This window comes from Oryzias melastigma, linkage group LG16 (assembly GCF_002922805.2).
Source record: "Oryzias melastigma strain HK-1 linkage group LG16, ASM292280v2, whole genome shotgun sequence".
Classification (NCBI taxonomy): domain Eukaryota; kingdom Metazoa; phylum Chordata; class Actinopteri; order Beloniformes; family Adrianichthyidae; genus Oryzias; species Oryzias melastigma.
Window position 1 is genome coordinate 29,032,365 of NC_050527.1, and position 5,508 is coordinate 29,037,872.

Sequence of the window (5,508 nt, forward strand, 5' to 3'; positions counted from 1 at the left end):
TATTTCTGCCACAGACACCAGTGAAGATAAAAAAAAAATCATTGAAAAAGAAAAGTTTCAGCACTCTTTCTTGTGGGGTCCAGATGACCCCACTCTAATGTAAACATGCATAGGATAGCACAAGGGTTAAAGCAAGGATGTAAACAACCAGAGGAAACATTAAATGGGATATGAAAAGTTGAAAGTGAAAAGTTGAGCTTAACAGGGTTAAGGAAAAGAATGAAGGAAAAGGAGATTGGAAATGTTTATTTATTCATTGACATATTGAATAATTATTTACCTTCAAAATACAAATCTCTCATAGAAAAATTCACCAATGCTTAACACATCCATCCATTTTCTTGACCGCTTCTTCCCTTTCGGGGTCGCGGGGCGCCGGAGCCTATCCTGGCTACTGATGGGCGAAGGCGGGGTACACCCTGGACAGGTCGCCAGTCTGTCGCAGGGCCTCAATCACACACATTCACTCTCACATTCACACCTAGGGGCAATTTAGAGTCACCAATTAACCTATGAAGCATGTTTTTGGACGGTGGGAGGAAGCCAGAGTCCCCGGTGAAAACCCACGCATGCATGGGGAGAACATGCAAACTCCACACAGAAAGGTCCCAGCCGGGATTTGAACCGGGGCCTTCTCGCTGTGAGGCGAGAGCGCTAACCACTGCGCCACCGTGCAGCCCATGCTTAACACAAACTTTGTATTTTTATAATTCTAAGAAGGGTGGAAATGCTGCTTATTTTAGTAAGAAAGACGCTGCAGAGGCCGGCTGTAGATTGATCATGACATTATGACAGGCACCCACAAGGAGCAAAAGGTCTCAGAGATCGAGAGGTATTACTATAGGGTAGGAAAATAATTAATAAAAATAACTATTTCATAAATGGATTTTTCCTTCATGTTCCAAAGGTAATTTATGATCATTTATGGATATAATTTACTTTGAAAGGCTTAAGAAAATCATGGTATGGGTCTTTTAAAGAAGATAAAGAGACACAGAGATAAGTAGATGGATGGAATTGTTTTGCATATCTGAACCCCTCAAGGGTAAATGCAGCTCTGCACATCAGCTTTTTAGCTCCATTGGTTGCAGAACACATTTTTCATTCCCATTGAGAATTCCAAAGAGCAAAAGGAGATGGGATGAAAAAAAACATGAGGACAAAAAATGTGTTTCTGCTTTTGGACAGCTTGTGCAGTTACTCAGTATTCTAGGATAGTATAATTAAGTAGAATGAAAACATGTTTACATCTGCAGCATGTTCATGTGCTACGAATGTAGTGTAAACAGGCATTTTTTCCCCTTCACTTAGGAGAATGAATATTTGTACCTTTTGATCTTCATCTTTCCTGTATACGAATGCATATATACATATATATATATATATATATATATATATATATATATATATATATATATATATATATATATATTAGGGCTGTCAGATTTGTTGCCTTAATTACACGTTAACTTGACATGTGCTTGACGTCGACAATTTTTTTGACGCATTAATCGCCGATTTTCTCATACGTACCTTTCCATACCGCGCGCAGGCGTCCCTCATCGCCCCCTAACTCACCGGCTGCTCTCACTAGATCACGGGCGGGTCTCCAACCACTGAGCTGCTACCTAGAACCGGCCCGGCGCTAGGACGCGGAGAGCTCCTGCACCCTAACCCGGCTCCGGTTCGCGTCCAGTACCACGTCTGGTGGTACCGGCTCGCGTCCGGCGCCGCGTCCCGAGAGCTGCGGACCCCCGACGTTCCGAACAGCAAGCTCACCGGGGGACGTTTTAAATGTTCTGGAGGTTTAAGCGTGATCCAGCACCAGCATAGCGGTCTGTCTGCCGGCATATTCATCGTGAGCTCCGCTGGACACGTCGCTGCATTGAGCTGCAGCCAGAGAACGCGGCGGCAGTAACAGACTGTCAAACTATCCACAGTGTATCCCGCTTTTCTCAGTCTTTAATGTTTTAAAAAACAAAAGTTCATTGGAAATGATAAATCTCTATTTCATTTATTACTGCAGTTCAACAGAGGAGGAAAAGATTTGGTCCTGACAAAAAATGAACATGAAAGTGTTATGGAAATGTTATTTTTGATGTTTTTTATTTTATTTGACTGAACGTTGATTGAAGTTTTGAATTTAAAATGCCCTTCACTTGGACTTGGGCTTTTGTTAGGCATTTTATGTTACAGCCTTTTATTGTTAAGAAAGTTTATCTCAATACAATGTTACAAAATAAAGTATTTCTGATGAAAACTATTAATTTTGCCATTCTTGTTTTCATAATTAATGTAGAACTACTAAATTCCACGAAGCACACATTTTTTTCCTTTAAGAAAAGGCCACATATTAAATTGCGATTAATCCAGAGTTAACTCAGGACAATATGATTAATCGCGATTAAAAATTTTAATCGCCTGACAGCTCTAATATATATATATATATATATATATATATATATATATATATATATATATATATATATATATATATATATTAAGGCTGTGTATCATTGCTTAGGTGGCGATCCGATTCAGTTCCAGAATCAAGTTCAACGATACACGAATCGAACCACGATTCTTACTTTTTAATATAATGTTTGTTTCGGTGTCTGTCCTTTTACTGGATGTATGAAAATTTGAATCACCATCATTTATACCTTTATGAAAAATAGGAGATCAGAACCAACAAAACTGATAAAAAAAACACAAAGATTTAGATAGAATGAAATGTAGTTTGTCATTTTATTTTATTTTTTGTCAACCTTCTATTTAAGTTCAGCAGTAATATAAACAACATAAAACGCATAAAAATTCCTTCTTGTTTTTGATCATTTCACAACAAAACCTGAAAATTCTCTCCACAGTTTCCTATCCTCAAAGTTCTTCATCTTCATTTTACGTCCTAAGCGTTATATATTGGTGCAGAGCCTGTATGAAGAAAGTCGTCTTTCTGATTCACATTGAATGCATCCGCCTTTCAGCAGCACATGGCTGCGTTTTTTTACCCTTCAGAATAAGCTGGAGTTACGTTAATTGCATCAACTGTTGAAGAGTTACCATAACCAAAAGAAAGTTTTAGCTCTAGTGTTAAAGCAAAGTAATGTTTTCTGAAGTTATGTCAGTGAACGGAGCTTCCGTCTCAGTTTCTGAACTGAAAAATACTCTCGCTAGTCTTATTTTAAAAACCGGAAAGCTCACCTGCACAAAGATGTGTTTACTTCCGGTGACGGTCCTGCAGCTCTTTCAGCTTCGTAGCTGCATGAATCTGCATTTCAGAGCAAAAATACATCGTCCCCATATAATATTTTCCTACACTCTACTATATTTATAAAGATTGCAAATCAGCGATTTTGGATGTCGCGAATATTCGTACTTGAATTTTCAGGAGCCAATTGCGAGTACCCGAGCACCCGGATACTCGTTACAGCCCTACTAGAGACAATGAGGCCAGGCGGATAAACAGGCTGTTCACAAATCAACGATCATTAATCAATCAAATCATCACATGTACGCTCAGTGGGAGGGTCAAAACAGCAGAGCAGACCCACCAAGGCTGGAAACTGAACAGTTCTGGAAAAGTATATGGGAGAAAGAGACAGCACATAACAGCAATGCTCAATGGCTGGCCTCTCTGAGGAAAGAGCATAGCAACTTCTCTCAACTGAACCCAGTAACCATCACAGAGGCAGACATCCGAGAAAGAGTCTCAGGTATGAAGAACTGGACAGAACCGGGCACTGACATGATACACGCCTACTGGCTTAAAAAACTCTTGGCACTCCACGAGCGCCTGGCAGCACAAATGAACCAACTGCTAAGAGATGGGTCTCACCCTGAATGACTACCGGAGGGGCGGACGATCCTGATCCTGAAGGATCCCTCAAAGGGTGAAGTCCCATCCAACTACCGGCCAGTAACTGTCTCTCCACAACATGGAAGCTCATGTCAGGCATCATTGCAACTAAAATACATAGGTACATGGATCAATTCATGAGAAACACACAGAAGGGCATTGATAGAGATTCCAGAGGAGCCAAACACCAACTCCCGGGTGACAGAACAGTCGCGCAAGACTCCAGGTTAAAACACACCAACCTGTGCACAGCCTGGATTGATTACAAGAAAGCCTCAATGCCACACCCCTGGATCGATGAATGCTAGGACATGTACAACATCAACAGGACTCTAAGAGTCTTCATAGGAAACTCAATGAAGTTGTGGAAAAACACCCTTGAAACCAATGAAAAGCCAATTGCACAAGTGTCCATCAAATGTGGCATATACCGAGGTGATGCTCTGTCCCCACTGCTGAGATCTGAACCCCCTCAGCCACATAATCAATAAGACTGGCTATGGATACCAACTCAGAAATGGGGCCACCATCAGTCACCTCCTCTACATGGATGACATCAAGCTACACGCTAAGACATTGAGTCCCTGATCCACACCACCAGGATCTACAGTTCTGACATTGGGATGTCATTCGGGCTTGAGAAATGCAGTCGGATGGTGACAAAGAGAGGCAAGGTAGTCCACACAGAAGGGGTCTCACTCCCAGAAGGAACAGTAGCAGACATTGAGGACAGTTACAACTACCTCAGAATTACACAGGAAAATGGCAACTTGGAACAGGCAACAAGGAAAGATGCAACAACCAAATGCCTCCAACGAGAAAGGCAAGTCCTGAGAAGCCAGCTCAGTGGCAAGAACAAGACCTGGGCAATACAGTTACGCACTGCCAGTCATCACATACCCTGCAGGAATAATAACATGGCCAAAGGAAGAGATACAGACCACGGATGTTAAGACATGAGAGCTCCTCACCATACATGGAGGGTTCCATCCCAAGTCCAGCACCCTGAGACTGTATGCTAGCTGCAAGGAAGGAGGCCGAGGACTAGTGAGGGTGGAAGCCACTACCCAGGATGAAACATCTCTGCGAGCAATCAGGAGATGCCCTGTTAATGCCTTCTCACCAATTTTAACTGCACCTTTTAGTACACACACATCTAACACCACAAATATACACTCTAACAAACAAACACACATGCATCCCACAAGGAAGGTGGACCTTCGACCTTCTGTCCCCTACCCCATCCCTGGCGGGGGCTCCTCGGCCTGGTGGTCTTGTCTCTTGGGTGCCGGTCTCCTGGGCCCGGCGGTCTCCTCTCCACGCCGGGAGTGGGATTTAAGATCTCGAGCAGGGGATCAATCTACATCGGAGCCTGGGGGTGTCCAGGTCTCGGTGGTGCAGAGTCCGGTCTTTGCTCTCAAGAACTAGTTCTCTCCTTAACTCCACCAGTGGGTGTGCCTGGTCGGGCCTTGTTTACATCACTCCTGCGGGACCTCTGTTTCTCTTGGGTGCGCTTCTTCTCAGCGGGGGTGGGCGGCCCCTTCCTTGCTACCCCCTGGACCTTCCGAGGTGGGGGCGGGCGGTTGTCTAGGGCATATGGGTGGGTTTCCCTTGGGGGGCCCTGACCCATACCTGGGGTGGGGCGGGGG